Below are 20518 nucleotides of genomic sequence, written 5' to 3'. Positions count from 1 at the left end.
ATTGTACAGTATCCATTTGTCATCGCCTGTCACAATTTGTTTTAAAAATGGAACGTTTTTGTTATGTTTAAGTAGGGATTCACATGTGGAAATACGATCAAGAAGCTTTTTTTCGCTTAACTTATGTGGAACCCAAACATCAAAGTGATGAACATAAGCACGCTGGTACAAATGACTTTCAGTGCTTGATTTGGGTATCTTGAGTATGTCAGCTATCTTCTGAGTGGTATAACATTGATTTTTCTCAATTAATGTCTTGATCGCTATCAACTTCAACTGGTCTACCTGACCTGGAGCATCATCCAGCAAGAAATCTCCAGAACGAAACTTTGCAAACCACTTTGATCAGTCACAGCACCTTCTCCATACACTGCACAAACCTTTTTTTGCATTTCAGTTGCATTTTTACCTTTCTTGAAATAATAAAGCATAACATGCTGAAAATGTTGCTTTTTTTCTTCCATCTTCAATATTAAGGTGACTACAAAAAAAATCACCAATTTTGATGTCTTTTTTTTAAATGCACACTGATATGACAGCTGTCACATACAATCTAACAAAAATGTTTAGAATGAAGCTAAAGACAACTAAGTGCTACTAGAGTCATCTTATGGGAAAAAAAATGAATGAACCTTTTGGCCAACCCAATACTTTGAGAGAAACCTTTCAGCCATCCAGAATGCTATTTCCATATGAATTGAGATAGATATATGAGGTTGAGGAATGTGTCACTTGCCACCTGATGGAAGATGAACCTTTACGGCCAGAAGCCCAGTGCCTGGTTTGTTAGTTTCATACACATTTGTGGGCTCTGTTAAGTGACTGATAAACACTTTGTGTAGGATGAATCTCAAGCTTAGTTTTGAGGTCCTACTTCATAGACCAAAATGAAAAAGGTGCTAGCAGAAACTATAGTTTAGATATTATGCGTTGGGGAAAATATTTCTATCTATATTAATGAGCTTATGAGTGAGGTTATCACAACTCGTTCTAGGAAATATCTCTTCCAGTGTAATCCTATCTATAGAGAGTTTAAAAAAAAGAGTGATGTTTGACTTGGCATTAAGTCAGAAACAACTTATATGACAAATGATGCCACTACGTTTCACTAAATGACAGACAGATGGAAAAGAGTTACCGTGTATCTAAAACTCAAGAGGTTAAACTGTAAGGTACCAATACAAACTATAAATAAACTTAAAAATATCAATAACTCAGCAGAAAGATGGTCAAATGTGTGAAGAACACAGTCACAGAAAAAGAATAAAAAATGGCCAATAAATAAATGAATAGATGATCAGTCTAAGTCTTGATTAATACATCAATGAGGTGCCACTTTTGTTTTCATTATACTAGTAAAAATAAAAAGACTCATAATATCTATTAATTAGGGTTTAGAGGAAAAGGGCATCCTCATATTAGTGGAAGAGCATACTGGTGAAATTTTGGAGGTACATAAATTGCAGTACTGTCAACGTAAAAAATGTACATACTCTGCAATCCAATAATTCCACTTTAAATGCTGTACTGAAATACTTGTCCAAATGCACAAGAATATGTGTACTAGGGTATTTATGTGCAGTGTTATTTAAAGTAATGAAATATTGAAAGTGGGTTAAGTATTGCATAATACAAAAATCAGTTGCCTTAATCCATACTCTGAAATGTTAGATGTCGTTAAAATTAATAAGTAATGTCTGAATATATTAAGAATGGAAGAATTGGAAGAAAGGACTATTGTTGAGTGGGAAAAACTTCAAAATGTATAACCATATGCATATAGGATTGTAAGCTCAACTAATCTTTGTTGTTGTAGGAGCATAGAAAAGTAGTAAGAATATTTCAATCTGAATAAAAATTACCAGTTAAAGAGAAATTTTTAAAATCCATGATATATAAATTTAAAGTAAGAAATTATTTTTATGTCAGTATGTTAACTTAAAATTGAAAGTATTAATAAAATTACCTCAGTAATAGATTTATACATACCTATGAGAGCCTTTTTGATGTACATCAAAATACTAAAGTAATGATGCTATGTTTTAATTTTCATTCTGAAGAACCACCTCTTACAGATTTTTACGTACAGTTTATTATACTATCTTATTCTCCCTTCTTTACTTTAGATAGAGCTCACAATTATAGAAGTGGGTTACCTGTTACTTGCAGAAATGTCACTCATTATTAATATCACTTTCCAGCACAGAAAGGATTTTAGCATAATTAGAGGCAACCAGCCTGCTTAAATAGAATTGGTTAAGTTATAAAATTCTAAGGGAGTGTGATGAACTAAGTAGACATATGTAGTTAGTGCTTTCTGTTCTGCTTTTTTTCTCAACTGCCCTTCTGTTGAATATGGTTTTCAAATTGATGCTAGGAAGCGTAAGTAGTACTCTTTGGACAAATAAGATCTTCATTTGTATAGTGATAATATGTCAACACACATTTTCCAAAATAACGGTCCAACTACCCTCAATGTCTTGGAAAGAGTTACTTGATACCCAGAATGTGGAGTACAGCTTGGTTGGACACCAAGCACTAGGCAGTTTATTAAAGAAGATAGCCCGGATAGCTGGAGCCCTGCTCTGCTGTGTTGACATGTCTAGAGCTCAGAATAAAATTGAGTTTCCTGCTTTAGCCATAGCTGGGTCTTAAAATAACCTGAAGAAATTATAGTTCTGATTACATAGAAAGTGAAGGACTTAGAACATTCTCCTAATAAAGCCATGAGAATGACACAAAGCTTAGTCATCAGCAGTCCTTCTCTAACAGGCATTTTAGAGAGAAAAATAGAGCTTTGAAATTGGATAATTTGATTTGAAATCTTGCCTAATTATTTTAGGAATGCAGAAAACCTTTCTTTTTGGCCAAAAAAATAATGATCTGGAATCCAAGTATGAAAGAACAGGCTTTTAAAATGTTTGATATCTCCAGTAATGGAAAAAAAACCCATATATTTAAAGTTACATTCTGCTAGAAATCTCATTCTTGGATGTCTTGCTTTTTGCATTTTGAATGGAGGAATTTAATGTAATTTCCTTTTGGAAACATGGCATTGGAAAAGTTAGATGGGATGTTTGATTCTGTGTTGGAGCCTATCTACTAGGGCACAGATTTTAGGAGCAAAACACTTCTTGTTTCATTTTAATTCACAAAGGGAGATATCTGACTTAACCAGATGCCTTGAGATTTATCACAACATGAGATTTTTTACATGGATTCAGTGCCCAGTCCTCCATCTATTTGATTAGCACACCATGAATAAAATAAGCAAAGTGGATAAAGCCTTTAACAACTGCAGTTTTTCAAACAATTATCACTATTACTTTTCACTCTTAATATGCTATCCCCAATGGCATTTATCGCCACACTGCCTCACCATGTATATTTGTATGCCCATTGCTTTCGATTGAGTTGTAGCCATATCAATAATATGAATGACCATAAACAGTATTCTAGGATTTCCAATTTTAAGGAAAAGGACAATAAAACAAGTTAAAGAAAGCTATATTAAGATATTTTCTTTTTACTTATAAATTAAAAGAAAAACGTAAGATTAATAAAACTTCTGATTAATATCTTGAAATGGTTCCTGTTATTTTTACTACAAAGTTAGTTGGACTGTCACAGAATTTTTCCATTTTACATGAGATTCAGATTCAGCTAAGCCTTAGCAAAGTGCCTTGAAACAGGAGGTTGAATAAACATTTGTTAAAGGAAAAATCAGTTATTGAAATATTGTGTCTTCTGTTATCATTCTTGAGAAATGGTGGTGCGACAACTTAGTAGAAGTGACTAACAACTACATACATACAGAAGACAGGATGTAAGTCTCCAAGGTAATCAAGACCATCAGGAGGATGTTAGACCAAAATTAACACCAAGAGAAATGTGTTATGCATATATTACAGCCCACGTGTGGAAATCTGTTCGTTTATAGAGAGACTGCCTCTCTGTGAATGGCTAAGTTGGCTCCTCCAAGCACAAAGAAACACTTAGGGCCATTCAGAAGTAACAGCCACACACTTAAAGATTTTAAATCATAAAAAGTCTGATAAGTAAGTCCATCTTTAAATACAAAGATGGAAATTTTAACAAAGAAATGGTAGGAAGGTGAAAAACTTCAGGGGTAAAGCTCCAGGCTGAGAAATTCTGAGGATCCAGAACCTTCTAACAATGCACTCAGAGCTCATTCCCAGCCGTCTGGCCACATTTTCATTTCTTCTCTTGATCCTGAGGATTGATCACCTTAGTCAGATTCTTCCCAGGCCTACAACAGGACAGGCCATAGTATCTTAGCTTTCACTCAGATGAATCATAAACTTCATTTGCTAATATTGAAAGGAGAAACAGGTGATATACAAACAAACAACATATGTCTGTCATTTCTTGCCCCATCTAATTTTTATTTAGACCTTCTTGTGAAGCAGTTGGAATGAGGACAAGGATATATCTTAAAAAGTAATAATAACATTCCATGAATATCAGTTAAGCGCTTTGAACTTTAAATGTATGGTATTTCTTTTGTTTCTCCCTAGGATCCTTTTAGTTGGTGGTAAAAAAAAAAAAAGTGAGGAAACTAAGCTCATAGAGGCCGCGCAACTTAAATTAAGAGGTATTTATGGGGTTACAGGAGGCAGGGAACTGGAGGAAGGTGGTTAAAAGGTACAAACTTCCAGTTATAAGATAAATACTAGGGATGTAATGTACAACATGATGACTGTAGTTAACACTGACGTATGGTATATAGGAAAGTTGATAAGAGAGTAGATCCTAAGAGTTCTCATTACAAGGAGAATTTTTTTCTTCTTTCTTTTTCTTTTAATGTATCTCTATGAGATGATGGATGTTAACTAAACCTATTGTGGTAATCATTTCACAATATGTATAGATCAAACCATCATGCTGTACACCTTAAACTTATACAGTGATGTATGTCAATTATTTCTTAACAAAACCGTAAGAAAAAAAGAAGCACTTATGGATGCCCACTGAATTTTTTAAGTGAATGATGCAATGTCTTGCTTCTGGAGCACACTGTCTAGAATGGAGAAAAAAGGCAAAGTAAACAGAATGCAATAGGTGCCCAAACTAGAATATGCAAGATTGAGAAGACCTGGAAAACCTTACAAAGAAGATCACTGAAGGGAAGTTCTGTGTGTTTGAGGATGGCTGGAGGCCTTGATCTATACTGTTGCTGTGGTAGAAGATGAAGCTGTAAAACAGGCAGGAAAAAGATGATTAAGGACCTTTAATTCCATGCAAAGATGGTGACTGTGAACCTCTAAAGGATTTTAAGCAGTAGAGCTGCACAATAAGAAATTCTTCCTGGAAATGTAACTTTGGCTGCAGTGTAAAGTGTAGGACACCCCTTAAAATGGGTTGTGTAAATTTCATTCAGCCTGTTAACTATTAACTATAAGTGTCCGGGCAGAAATAGTGAATGAATAATGAAAGGGAACTGGAAGGAACAGATATCGAGAAATTGGGAATTGATGCAAAAGGTAGAAGAACAAATCTAGAATGACTCTTAGATTTCTAACATTCGTGACTGGGTAGATGTGGAGCCATTATTCATTTATTTGACAAGCGTTTTTTGAGTGCTTTTTATGTGCCAGACACTGTCTCGGTGCCTAAGGTAGACAAGGGAACAAAACAGATTTGTATGTATGCTTGCCCCCATGGAACTTGAAATCTACGTGTGTGTGTGTGTGTGTGTGTGTGTATGTTTCTTCCCATTGCTTGTCTTGCAACCCATCTGGACTGACAGATGTACAGTGGAGGCTGGTGGGAAAAATTGACCGATTTTCACTGAATGAGGGTTGGGGAAGAATGAGAGCAGAAAAACCTTAAGCAGTGAAATCATACAGGGGAAAGAAGTGCTGTGGAAACTGCAGCATCTGGCTGGGTTCAGCATCTCAGAGTAGTCAAATATGAAAGCTGTGTGGAAATCGGGTTTTGGCATGCACACTTATATCTACATGTATACATATATTTACATGTATAGTGAATATGAGAAAGCTAATACATATATAATTAACTGCTGTATTTCTTTGAGGACTGAAAGTTCACAGTTTTTTTATACTTGAAGAAAACTAACTGTAGTCTTTAAGAATTGTAGGGATTTTTAACTCAGAATTACTAGTCAGTTGTAAATTTCAGATGCAGACTATTGCTTTTCTCATTGAAGGGAAGTGAAATTGCTTCAGCCATCCATCTACTTTGTGATGAGGCCTGCTATCAGAGCTGTAGTTGAGTGGGGCTCACTCTCTACTATTATTAGTAGTTTGTCCAAGTTAAGGCAAGTACACAACTTGTACACAGGTTGGATTCAGGAAAACAGGTTATTATGTTTTGTGGTTTCAAGATATTTTGGCCTCAAACTATTAGGATAAAATTTTTTTAAAGTATTAATGCAGTTGAAGATAAAATTCAAGCTTGGGGGAGGAGGAAGAGAGTAGGCATGTGTATTCTCTCTGTGTGTCTCTCTTGTGATTGAGAGGCAGAGGGAGAGATTTAGAGAGTGAATTGGAGTGAATAGACATGAATTATACCACTGCTTAATAGAATATTACCACCTCAACCCCTGGCTTAAAGTATGCATGAAGAGTTCTAGTAAAAGATTTTGAGTAAAAGGAGATTGTGATAAAATAGAGGTTTAAATATATATGAAATAAAGATAGAAAAGTATGTATACAGACAGAAGGTTACTTTTCTAAATATTATGTAATACACTACCCAAGAAATTTTAATACACTACCCAAGAAATCTTAGGAGACTCCAAAATCATTTTGAGATTTAATGATAGTGGCACATGTACGTTTTTAATGTGTCATTCATTACAAACTAGAAAAGCTTAATAAATCAGCCTGAATTAGTAAAGCGTCGTAGGTTTGCATGCCATAGTATGCTTCCTCAATTGTTCTTATAGGAGAAAAATTACTAATTATTTGATAAATTTAAGCTCATAAAAAAGGTGTTGACAGCTTGAAAGGACATGTAATGACTTGGACGGAGACCAGATGTAACCCTATAGCAAATAATATTGGGGCCTTAAAAACCACTGATTAAAAAAATGTCATTGGGGCAGATATTTTAAAGTGACAAAAATACCAAACAAAGCCTTTGTTTCTTTGGTCCTTTCCCTACTTGAAATTTTGTAATCACTTTGGTGATCACAGAAGATATATCTTTAAATTACTGAGTTTGATTATTTAGAAAATAAATCTAATTCTGTCCAAAAAACTGTAATCCTTTAATTCATTTGCAGTCTTTGGTAAAATAATTCTTATGGATATTAAATAATGTTCCTTCTTAGCCATTTTGCTTAGTTCATGTTTTTGTGAACACTGAATTGTTTTGCAGAATATATTAATGGTGTGATGAAAATAGGATCACTCTTTGAATATAGGACTCTTTGTTTCCTGTAAACTGAGTCTGGCCTTGGAGAGCACAGTTGGATGCTTACTGCCTATTCTCTAAAGTTTGGATTCTTTGGTCTTGATTCCATGTCACTTTGAGAACATATAGCTCCTGGACTGTTTCTCTGCAGGTGTCTTTGACTTTCTGCATATGATTTCTGGTTCGCCTCAGTCCTAACTGCCAGGCCTGCCTCTCCTGCAATCCATTCTGCCTTGCCACCTAAGACATAATGTTCTGTGGTTGCTCCATTTTGTCTCTTTGCATATCATTCAAAATTGTTCTGTACCAGATGAAACTCACTGTTTTAGGCACTATTTAAGGGGCACGTGAAGAATCACTTCCCTCAGGAAGCTGCAATCTTCACGGGAAAGGTTCACAAAGTATATAATGGATCATTATTATATGATTTTACATAAAATTTCATTGGAATTATATAGCAATCTTTTAAAGTTACTATTTGAGAATTATTGTGTCCTGAATCATCTTCCTCCTGGACTGATGCGTAATTCCTCCCACTGACCACTCCTAACACTGAAAAGAAGCATGTTGTGAACACTGCAAAGTAAACTACTAGAGTTCAATGGCCATTATGTAAAGGTACTGAAATATTAAAAAGATGGTGTTTTATGAGCAGTGGAAAATTTTGTCATAGAAATTTCAACTGACACTGTCTTTATTACTATTCTGTATCTACATCTGAAGACCTAGACTCATGTAGTTGTAATACAATACGTGTAAAAGGTGGGGAAAAGCCAATTCTTGTCAATGTGGCACCAAACATTATCAAAGCTAATCTCTTAAAGGTGTCAGATAAATTAAAGTTGCCTTTGGCTCCATGTTATAAGAACTGACTGAAATATCAAACTACCCTCAGTAGCTGACTACATACAGCAGCAGGAAGCCTTCAATTAACTGCATCAGTTCTATTTGTAGTACAAAGGATCTGTGGCTTAGGATAGCCTACATAACTTAAACAGAAAAAAACTCAACTAGATCTTAACAGTATCCTGAAGTACAGCCTGAGAGAAAAAGATCCAGGGGGTCAGTCAGGAACATGGGGTATAGTAACTAACTCAAAGGCAAAGAGCTCTTAGGTGGAGTTTTAAAAAAGGTTCTATCTTGGATTTCCCCGGTGGCACAGTGGTTGAGAGTCCGCCTGCTGATTCAGGGGATGTGGGTTCGTGCCCCAGTCCGGGAGGATCCCACACGCCACAGAGTGGCTGGGCCCGTGAGCCATGGCCACTGAGCCTGTGCGTCCGGAGCCTGTGCTCCACAATGGGAGAGGCCACAATGGTGAGAGGCTCGCGTACTGCAAAAAAAAAAAAAAAAGAAAAACAGAAATGTTCTATCTAGTCAATAAGAAATTCAGTGAAATTTTGTTTGAAAAAAGGTAAGCCAGAATGTAGAGCAACATTCTACATTTTAGAGATTATAACAGTAAAAGTCAGCAATAGTAATATACAATAATTTAGTAGAGAAAAAGATGAACTTTTAGAAGAATGGGGGTAGAAGAATTCTTGAGGTTATACATAGAAAATCACATGGATTTGATAGTGAGAGATCATTTGCTTTTGATTCTGAGTCTGATTCTGTTTCTAGGACTACAATTAAAATAATGGAGGAACATTAAGAGAAAGAATTAGAGCATGGTAGTGGTTCTCATCTTTTACTCTTTGAAGCTATAGCTTACACTAATTTTTCAGAAAAATTTGTTGGAGACTTGCATGTCTTTTGCATAATTTTAGTTAAAGCTGAATTATCTAAATTTTGTCATTTTTGTTCTTCCCGTTTTTCTTCCCTCTCCTTCTGCTTTATAGACCATGTCTAATTAAGTAAATGAACATTTTTGAAAAAACTTTAAGCATTGAGAAAATTTGGGGGAATCTCTGGGTAATGTCACAAAATTAGATTTGAAAGTCACTGAAAGTAGTATTGTGGCTCAATAAGGAAGTTGTTAGGTTTGTGATAATACTGAAAAAAATCTGTAGTTTGGTTTTCTCTAAATTAAGTTTCACAATACAAAAGTCATTCTGAGAATTGTAATTAGCATTTAAAAAGTCTGATATTTTACACAGAATTTGGTAATTATTTTTGGTAAATGATTTTTACAGAAAATGTTCCACCAAATTAAAATAAAAATCTTTAGGGAGCCAATGTATGATTTTTTGTATTGATATATTTATGTAAAATTTAAATGGTAAAAAATGTAATATATTATTTTTTGAGTTCTGAACTTACTGGGATATTTATCTTATATATGTCTCTATATAGATGATAATAAAAAATAATTTTGACTAAAAATGGTATTCCAATAATAGTTCATGGAAACTGCCTTCTATACAGATTATAGTTTTCATGACTTATTCTCTAAAATAACTTTAAGTCAAAATTTTTTTTCAGAAAGTAGATTTTTGGAGCCGATAAGTAAAAATGATAAATGCCAGTGTAGCATAGTAGAAGTGTTTTGTAGCATATTAGTGAAGCATCTTATATATAAGTAGAAACAAAAATAATTAAGGTAAACCAATATATTCATAACCCTAATGGAGGAAATGGAATAAATTCTCTTCTGGTTCTTCAGACCATATGGACATTCTGTTTTTTTACTGAAAATTCTGAGACACGATCTGTAAGATTAATGCTTATTCTTCTTTGGCCCTTTACTTGCTTTGTAATAGTCTCCAATTGAGCATTAAAAATGACTTAATGAACTCATACTTATATACTAGGAGCATTCTCTTTGGTAGGAGTTTCATTCTAGGAAGTTACCTTTAAAAGTGGTACAATGTTTCCAATATATAAGTAATTTTGCACTAATATTAATAATAACAGTAAATTTTATGGTAGTGATAGATACACAGAAGATAGGAATCAGTTTACTGGGAGTTTAATATGGAATATAGCTTATCATCTTTCAGCATATGAAGCATTAAAAGATGATATTTTTCCATCTCCTCTGCTCTTCCCTTCAACTTCAACAATTTCCTGCCCAGTCTAGAGCATGTATGTTTGGAATGATAGATATTGCCAAAGGAACCACATCAGTAAAAAACCTGTGGTAAAATAGCTATTTCAGTCATCAGAGTTTTACTAGGGTACTTATATGACTTTTCTATTTTCTTATTTGATGTCTTTTGTCCTTCCATTCTCTGAATCTCTTGAATCCCAAACATTTGTCTGGCTGTAAAGACTTTTTCCTTATATGACTCAATATACGAGGGCTTTAAACAGCTAAACAAAATAACAATGACTGAAAAATGTCTGTAGCCAAGAAGAAAATTAATAATAGGAGGCAGGAAATAACCAGAGAGGAAAAAAAATGTTTGAGTGGTGTTGAAATGTCTTTGAGGTAACCCTGCAGTGAGAGATACCTCTCACCTCCTCCTCTTTTTTTACCTTCATCACCCTCTGAAGGCCTTCAGTTGATGTAGGACATAAAAGCAAATCAGAAGGTGGTAGGAAATCAGAAAGTAAAGAAGGGGAGGGATGGTCCAGATCAGAATGAGGACAGAGATACTACTTTAGTTGAGTCTGAGTTTAGTTTCCATCAGACACTTAGTTTGGAGGAATCAGTGGTTAACACGTGAATGCTCCTCTAGATTTCCAACATAAAAACCAAAGCAGATTGAGAAACTTAGTGGACCAGTCCCTAGGATTTGTTAAAGGAATTTGAGAATCTTCCACTGATGCCTTTAACTTAACAGAAAAAGAACTGATGATTGTGCATTTTGTGTATTTTTGCTCATACCCATCATGTATTTATTTCATAAATAGGCCTATTTTTTCTCAGTTATTTCTTTAGTTGTTTTTAGAGCTTGGAAGAAAGTCCATTCATATATTTTTGAGGAAAGAGACTTGTACTAGTTGGATTGACCAGTTTTTAAAATCCTTACCTGGTTTCCATTGATCTGATGTGGTACATGATTTGCCATGACATCCATCCTTTTAAAATGAACTATAAATTCAGCATTTTGCTCCATTCGTCACATTACTTATCCATAAATTTTAGTCTAACTTCTAATTACTTTTTTAAAAATACACACTTAGTGCTTTCAGAATGGTCCAATTATATAATAGTATATATTCTTCCTGAAAACAACATTGTTAACATCCTATGGAAGCTGCTCCTGGAATTGAGGGAGACTGGTTCATGTAAGGTTAGCCAGTGCCATGACTGCTTCAGAACATAAATAACATTTTACATACTAGTAGTGTTGAACGAAAAATGATAACCTTACCGAAAGCCACTTCTACTGCTTGTATGGCTCCAACAAATGATTTGTACATTTAGTGAGATTTTTTTCAGGGATTTTTTTCAGCTAATGTAAAATCTAGGAAAAAAAAAAGAAACTCTTGTTGAGAAGTCTCTGAAAGGGTGTGAAGTTTCTTATTTTACACTCGTTAACTTTTTATTTTATTCAAAGTTCAGAAATAGGCCATTGGTCATGCATCATAAACTTACCACCTGGGTCCACCCAGCTTTCTGAGGGATTTTCCCTAATGTCACAAACTTCTGAAGATGTATTTCATGTTTGTAAAGGTATTGGGTGCTTAATTTTATATATATAATGGGCATTTTTGTGTGTGTGTATATAAAATAAAATGTATGTACATAATACTTGCATAAATATTGAGAGTTTAAAGATGTATATGTATGTATTGATATATGTAGATGTATATATATAGTTTTAAGAAATCAAATCAATCAGTATTGAAAGGCTTATAATAAAAAGAAACTGTTCTCTGTCCAGTTTCACCTTACTCCTAGTCTATATTGGTCAATTTTAGCAATTTCTGACTTTTATGCTTTGCATGACCTCTATATTCTTAAATAATGTACTTGATTTATTTACTTTAAACATGTCTGTTGACTTATTGATAGTCATGAGAATAACTCCCTAATTTTCCTCTTCCCTACCCCACTTCATAATATAGTTATATCGATGTTCTTACTTCTTCTGCTTATTATTACTATTTTAATTTTTTACTGATGCTTCGTAAACCCAGGAACAATAGGTTCTTCTCAGGTCTTCAGTTGGCTGAGGTTATAAGCAGATTTGAATGATTTGGAATGTAAGGAAAACTACAATGTGGTAGACTAGCAAACTGTAAACACCATATAAATGTGCTTTCTTAAGGAATGTGGTTTCACTCAAATTACTATTTTAGATAAGAAAAGAATTTAAACCACTTGACATAAACTAGAGGAAATTGTTAAATGATTTATCTTAATTTCTTCAAATTCTTTCCTCTGATGTGCATGTAATTGAGAACCAAATAAGAAATGGACTCTTAAAAAAAACTTTATAAACTTAAAAGAAAGTCACCTTTTTTTCTATGATTGAAAAAAAAGCAAACACCCCTAAAGTTAATGCATGGGCTATATGTTGCTTTTTGACAGTCTTTAGTAGCCAAACTGATTCATTTCATGTAAGTAAGAAAATGGGGAGGAGAAAAATTAAATCCTCTCTTTCCTTCCTACTTTTCTTCTGATACATCAACTCTGCACATGTAATTCTGTCTTTATGTGCTTGTGTAAGCACAACTCAATACATTTAACCTCCCGGAAACTGCCCTTCTGCTCTCTGAATTATATTGAACTCAACTTCAATACAAACAAGTAAGGGAAATGTTCCAAAAGTTGATTCGTGATAAAGAATGAACTCTGTTTTGTCAAAATGTTGGTGATTCTGAAAGAAAATATTGTAAAATAGATTCTTTTTTGGTCCAAAGCACTTTATTTGCTATTGTGTTTTTGTATTTGAAGAATTAAAGTATTTCCATACTGAATGATCACATTTCAGCTACTATATCAGAAATTCTGTTGTCTACAATGATATCATGAGTTCTCCTAAATATATATTTCTAAAGCTAGATTAAAATTTTTGGTGAGTTCAGAGTATAGGGATGGGAAGAGAAATGGTTTAATTATTTAAAATATACCGATTCTCAAAATTAATTTGTACTTTTAAGTTAAATAATACAGCTTTCATGGAATATCATAAACATTCATTTTATCCCTCCTCTCTCTCAGCTCTGATGTTAACCATAGTGAGAGCTGTCCAGGCCTTAACACCAACTTGAATTTCAAGTTCTCCATGAATTGAGTACGATTATTAGAATGTAATATATTAATTCTATATAGTTTTTAAAAATCAAAATAAGGCATATATTTAGTTTAAAAAGTAAAAAAAAACTCTTATAATGAAAATAGCTGTCCTCTCCTCTGCCTCTCTTCAGTTTCTTTCTCCAGTTTACAGGGGTAATTACCTTCAGCAGTTGTTCCTTCTTCTGGTCGTCTACCTTAAAATTTCTACATAATGTGCTCACATAGAAAATTCTTAGGGTATACATTTTAAGCATTATGTATTATTGTTTCCTTGCCCAGGGATATGAGGAAGTTCCTTCCAATACCCATTTATATATACACCCACGAGTGTCCACACGCCACATGTCCATGCACATATGCACACACACGTGCGCACACACGCACATTTCTTCTCCACCCTCCCCAGCAGTTGTATCAAAGTGTTAAGTAAAATCAACTAGTGTTTAAATGACTAGTAAAATGTTGCTTATTGCTGAGCCAGCTGTGCCTGTTTTCTTTTTCAGTTGCGCCTTTTCCGTGGAGTTCATTGTAAATTTACCCCCATTTGTCAGATTTTCTGTGCATGAATACCTCTGCTATGTGCTTATAAAAGATATTTGCCATACCTGCAACATTTCCACTCTGTCTCTTCCTAGAGTTTCCTACCTTTTGTCACTATTGCGAACTGTTTGTTCTCTAGGCGTTGCACCTATCCTGGGTCTTTTCTTTGGCTGTTTGTTTCAGTGATCCCCTCTTTCTTGGATCCTTATGGCTTCTTTATTGGTTTCCCCATTGTTTTTATTTTTGGAAGAACATCTTAAGGTATCTTATATTTATTGAATTCTTACTTGTCTGAAAATGTCATTCTTCTCTCTTTATAAGTGATAGATTTGTGTGGCTGGGCATAGAATACTAGTCGAAAATCATTGTGAATTCTGATCCCAAGTTGATTCTATTTCCTTTATATGTGGCTTCCCCCACCCTCTCTGGAAGCTTTTTACAGTCTTCTCCTTATCTCTGTTCTAAAATTTCACATAGAAAATTCTTAGTGTATAAATTTTAAGCATTAGCCTTAGTCTTATTTTATTCATTTTGCTGGGTAATTCTGTGGACCCTTTCAGTTTGGAGGCTCATTTTCTTCAGAGTTCTCTCTCTCTTTTTTTTTTTTTTTTTTGAGAATCATCCTTTTTCCAAGTGTCCTGTTCTAATTTTAATGAATGAAGTAACTTCCTTTATTAGATAGAAGATATTATAATCAATCAAATGTTTATTTTTCTACCTGTACTTTGTGCTTCCCACCCCTGCCTCTGGCTCCCCCAGCGCCCAACTTCACATTTGTTTTGCTCTCTCCTGCACATTGGGAACTTTCATATCTATGAGTGAGCATTTGTATAATGCAGGCATTTTTGGACTAGAGGGCTTTCTGTACAGGAGGCCTGAGTGGTTAGCAGTCCTTTGATTGGGTGTGCATGTGTCTGTGTACATGTAGTTAGGGGGAAATACTGGCATGCAGGTATCTTTAGTTTTCTTCTCCTGAGTTGTTCAGTGTCCCCAGGAAAGAATCTTCCAGGCTTCTGTTTCAGGGGAATATGCCTGGCTACCAGAGCTCAGGGAGTAGATTGGCAAGTAGACTAGGCAGACTTGCACTCACTCGGTCTGCAGCTTTTCAGCTCTACCTGTGTCCTCTGTTTTCTGTTAGGGCTGTGGGGCCCCAGCCCAGTTCAGTTCATCCGGAGAATAACTCTCTAGTCTTGTAGCGGTAATGGGCCTGGTGCCTGTGGAGGGTGGAAAGAGGCATGGAGAGGAGAAGTCTCTTGGCTGTGAGAGAGAGAGGACATGGCAGTTTAAGTGCTCTGTAATCAGACCTGAAACCAGTCCCTCTGCATTTGACCCTGCACGTGACCACTCAGCTTCCTTGCTGCCCATGCCTGCGAGCTCTGAGCCTCTGGGAATTCTCTGGCCTGGGGCTGCCGGCTGCTCCCTCCTGCGGTTCCTTCAGTGGTGCTGGCACTATTCAGCAGAGCTCTTAATCAATCACCTTTCAATTCACTTTCCCCTTTCCACATTTCATTGAACTCTCCTGCTCATTTTTGTTATCTCTGCCATTTTCTTTTCCACTATAGGTTTAAAGAATTTTAATTCTTCCACTGTCATTTTATGGCATTTCTGAAAGGAACAGAAATAAATGTATTTGGTCAATCTGTCACTTTTATTCAGAAGTCACGCAGTTTTAAATCACCCAAAATTAACATTATTGATATTATAGTTGATGTTCTTCTTCCTATGATTATTTGAAGCACGAGGTATTTTAAGATAATAATACTGGAACGTTTCTAATAAATCTTCTAAAATCGATTACTGAAGAAGCCTGTTACAGCCATGGACCTCATCAACATCTATAATTTTAAGGAGGATGTCCTAAGATTAAAGTTTGTGGTGGACATCTGTGATATCTATCAATGATGCATTCATATCTCCATACATTCATTTCTTTATAAAAGCTCATCCACCCAGAACTCAGCTCTCCAGCAATCTCATGTTATTGGTAACAAATGCCAGAACAAAGAAAGTATCAGAAATGGCTTTGAAACGGCACAAGTTTGCATTTGAGTCTGCAAATGTTCCTCTGGGGATAGCCTATAAGGGCCTTAAGCAAAAAAGCATTTACTTCTATTTCATAACCCGTTATAATAGCTTTTGAAATGTACATTCCAAATACACAGAAGTTAGAAAACAAAATACAAGAAAATGAGAGGAAAGCATTCCAGAAGGCAGAAGGCAAGAAATGATCTATGAAATGCTCAACCACAAAGAGACAGGAGAACTAGAACTGATAACCAGAGGAACTCAAATTCCTATTAGGAGCTTGTAATTGAAGCTCTTGGTGCCCCGCCCAAATCTACCAGGGCTCTACCATTTTATGTTTGCTGGTGGGGCTCTTGCCAGCATAGATCTCTCTCTGCCTAAATTCTTTCTCTGGTAGCTTGAGCCTACATCACATGCCTATTACAGGTGCATGACAGGTCAGAAGTGCCAGAGAATTAATGCCACCAGGAACTAGCTCACAACCAATGACTGACAAGAGTTGATGTGTAAATATCCTAGCTTCCTTGCCCCTTGGTTGAGTAAGTCTAAAGAATGTGTTGTGCACTGGCAACCAGAGGCCCCCAGAGAGATGAAGCTCCATTTGTCCACCGTGGTGATTTACTTATTTCTTTGCTGCCCGCCTTTATTGTCTCATTTCCCTTCTCTCCTACTGGCGTTTTGTAGAATCATCTCCCAAATAAACTACTTGCACTACAATTTTTTTTTTTTGCGGTACGCGGGCCCCTCACTGCTGTGGCCTCTCCCGTTGCGGAGCACAGGCTCCGGACGCGCAGGCTCAGCAGCCATGGCTCACGGGCCCAGCCGCTCTGCGACATGTGGGATCTTCCTGGACCGGGGCACGAACCTGCGTCCCCTGCATCGGCAGGCGGACTCTCAACCACTGCGTCACCAGGGGAGCCCTGCACTACAATTTTTGACTTAGGTTAGGAGAACCCGAACTGAGTAAGAACCTTTTAGAGTTGGGGAACAATGATATATTCTTCAGTAGGACAGTGTGATATGTACGAAAAATAAAATATCTAATTTTCAGATGATGCACAGTCACTGAGGAAGTAATCAGTTATATTCAATATGTTTTGTTTAAGAACATGAGAATTATGTGTATATTTAAGAAAGATTTCCCATTTAAAATAGCTAATCTATTTCAGGTCCAGTGTTTGACTTTTATCTATACAGAAATTTAAATCATCCTGAATGATTCATTTGATTAGAATTCTAGATATCCAAGATGTTATTGTGCTAATTAAAACATGTGTGGGGCTTCCCTGGTGGCACAGTGGTTGAGAGTCCGCCTGCCGATGAAGGGGACACAGGTTCGTGCCCTGGTCCGGGAAGATCCCACATGTCGCGGAGCGGCTGGGCCCGTGAGCCATGGCTGCTGAGCCTGCGCGTCCAGAGCCTGTGCTCCGCAATGGGAGAGACCACAACAGTGAGAGGCCCGCGTACCGCAAAAAACAAAAAACAAAAAAAAACGTGTGAATGTTAAAGTATTTTAATAATTGGGGATCGTTAACTTAATAGTGCTCAGTAAAAAGCCTACCTAAGCCTCCAAAAATTCATGGAAATATGCTAGTGAAGGTATTAATGAAGTTAATCATATAGTTGCTACTCGCTACAGAAGCTTCAAAAAAAAGTTTTTTTTAAGTCGTACACCTATTATGAAATAAATGCTGACATGAAACACTGTGAGTATATCTGTGTGCACTCTTCCTCAGCTTCTCCTGGAAGTTAGTTTCCTAAAATATCATTATTGCCAACATGTTTCTACATTCTCCTAATCCTCCTGGGGTTATCTGAAATATGGGACAAAACATACTTTCGCTCAACTACAGAAATTAACATGAATAATTGTAGGGCAGACATTTTAAGTGTAACCTGAATAAGTTATCCTCTGTGCTTCTTTTTCCTGATATCTCATCTTCTAACTGAAAAAGGGTGGAAGAGATTGAGGAATAGACTTTTGGGACAAGTAGAGGAGAGAGCCAGTTCCCTCTGCCAGGAGAATGGAGGATATTTATTTGTTGTTGTTATTTCTAGAGGAATGTAAATGAATGAAAAGGAGAGAAAAAGGCAGAGAAGGCATAGAGAAGTAATGGGAGAGCGAAGCCAATGAACTAAAAATAGACGTGTTGCATATTCATATTTCACAGGGTTTTTCTTCACTCTTTATCCCCAACTCTACAAGAAAATCAGATGCCCACAAAAAGTCCACGAGTGAGTGGGTTTGTTTTTATAGGGATCAAAGGGATAAATGGTTTTTTAAAAATTTATGTTAACAACAGGATCAATGCCAGGGCATGGATGAAAGTGAAAAATGCAGCAGAAAACAATAATTTAGTGGCGACAGGAAGTTAAAGCCAGATGGCCCTGGGAATTCCCTTAAATAGGAGGGAACATCATTGGACTTTGCGTGTAGAGGGGAATACAAGTCCAATCCAATCTGACCTAAAAGTCATAGGGGGGAAAAGTTAAGGGTTTGGGAGACATGGCTAATATCTGAGTGTTTAACCATTCAGTGTCCACAGACTTTACAAGTCTTGAAAATGCCCAAATCCTGAAATTGAGCATTTCAGTTTCAGCCACAGGTTGAAGAGGTGGACTGTCATCTTTCTTAAGGCCTCAGCTGATGGGCGGGTGACACCTCTAGTCCCTCTGTAACTCTAAGGCTGTGCTTTCAGTGCCTGGAATGATCTCTGCTCTGTGCTGTGCTCTGCAAGCTATCAGGCCACTCATTCCCCTATAGCCTTGATTGTACGGAGAGAAAAGAACTATAATATCTTTTCCCCTGACAGTTCTCTGCTATTATTTTCTGTACTTCTCTGGCATTCACCCTCTGAATTTCTCTTCTGGTCTTCCATTCACTTTCATTCTCCCATGGGATCTCTCTTTCCCCATAGTCATCCTCTCCCAGGTTTGGTGATGTTTATCTTTGTTGTCTGGTATCCCCATGGATGACAGGTCCTATCAGTTTGCTAATCACCACATAGCTCAGCCACAGCCTTATGAAATAAACACGCTAGTTCAAGTATGTTGGTATGTTGAGTTGGAAAGGTAAAATATAAGACTTGCATACTTAGTGAAAGGAATAAATTGCTTCACTTTTGTTGACACTTATTTTGGGGTAGATGAAAGGACAGTCTGGTAAGGTCAGAGCACGTGTTTCAGAATCAGATATTCATGGACTTGAATTTTACTTCTACCTCTTACTAATTAAGCACTATTTAATTCCAGCAAGCCTCAATTCTCATATAAAATCAGGATGATAGTACTTGTCTGGTGTATGTGGTGAAATGGAAAGCACCTTTCGCATGATAGGGTTGTGGATAAATTAGGTTTGCAATAGTTAGTCATAATACGAATGTTAAATTAGTGACTCAATGGCTGTCTCAGTGAATGGAGTACAGAAAGTGGAAAAGAGTAATGTTACAGTGGAGAAACCAGGCAGAAACCTCCTTACCCAAGTGATCAAGGTGGACCTCACTAGTGATAAGTATGAGGGTCTCCTGTACTTAGGTGGATGTGATGAATAGGGTATTTCACCTCTTCATGTTCTTCCCCAAAATTCATATCCTCATTCTAATAATGCAAAAAAAAATAAAAAATCAGACAAACTCAATTTGAGGAACAGTCTACAAAATACTTGAGCAGTAATCTTTAAAAAGCATGAAGATCATGAAAAACCAGGGAAGACTGGACAATGGCACACATCAGAGAGATTAAATAGACCCAGCCACTAAATGTAACTTGGGACCTGGACTGGATCTTGAACAGTTAAAAGGATGTTAATGGGAAACTGATGAAATCCAAATAAAATCTGTAGTTTAGTTCATAGTATTGTAGCAATATTAATTTCTTAGTTTTGACAGACATCCTATGGTTATGTAAGATGTTAACATTAGGGGAAGCTGGGAGAAGCATATATGGGAACTCAGTGTATTATCTTGACAACTTTTCTGCACATCTGAAATTATTCCAAAATAAAAAGTTAAAAAAAATTTTTTTAACATTAAAAAGTAAAACTTCAGTGACAGAGGACAGATCAGTGGTTGCCAGTGGTTGGTGTAAGTGGAGCATAAGAGAGTTTTTTGGGGTAATGCACCTATTTTGTATCCTGATTGTGATTATAGTTTTTTTTTTCCTTTAGAAATATGCATTTAAGATTTTTTAATTAATTTTTTATTGGAGTATAGTTGATTTACTATGTTGTGTTAGTTTCTGCTGTACAGCAAAGTGAATCAGTTATACATATATCCACTCATTTTTAGATTCTTTTCCCATATAGGCCATTACAGAGTATTGAGTATAGTTCCCTGTGCTATACAGTAGGTTCTTTTTTTTTTTAACATTTATTAGAAGCTTCAATTTCATTTATTTATTTTTTATACAGCAGGTTCTTATTAG

The 20518-nt window shown here is 35.9% G+C and overlaps 1 protein-coding gene across 10 annotated transcripts in view; it reads left to right on the top strand.

Annotated features, from left to right (window-relative positions):
- The window catches only part of HDAC9 (histone deacetylase 9), a 582852-nt gene that overhangs the window by 39186 nt on the left and 523148 nt on the right, over positions 1–20518 (top strand). The gene's annotated exons all lie outside the window — the stretch shown is intronic.

This window comes from Mesoplodon bidens, assembly GCF_964165515.1.
Source record: "Mesoplodon bidens genome assembly, chromosome: 9".
NCBI classification, from domain to species: Eukaryota; Metazoa; Chordata; class Mammalia; order Artiodactyla; family Ziphiidae; genus Mesoplodon; species Mesoplodon bidens.
The sequence above is the reverse complement of the archived record's forward strand: the minus strand, read 5'-3'. Positions and strand labels throughout refer to the sequence as shown.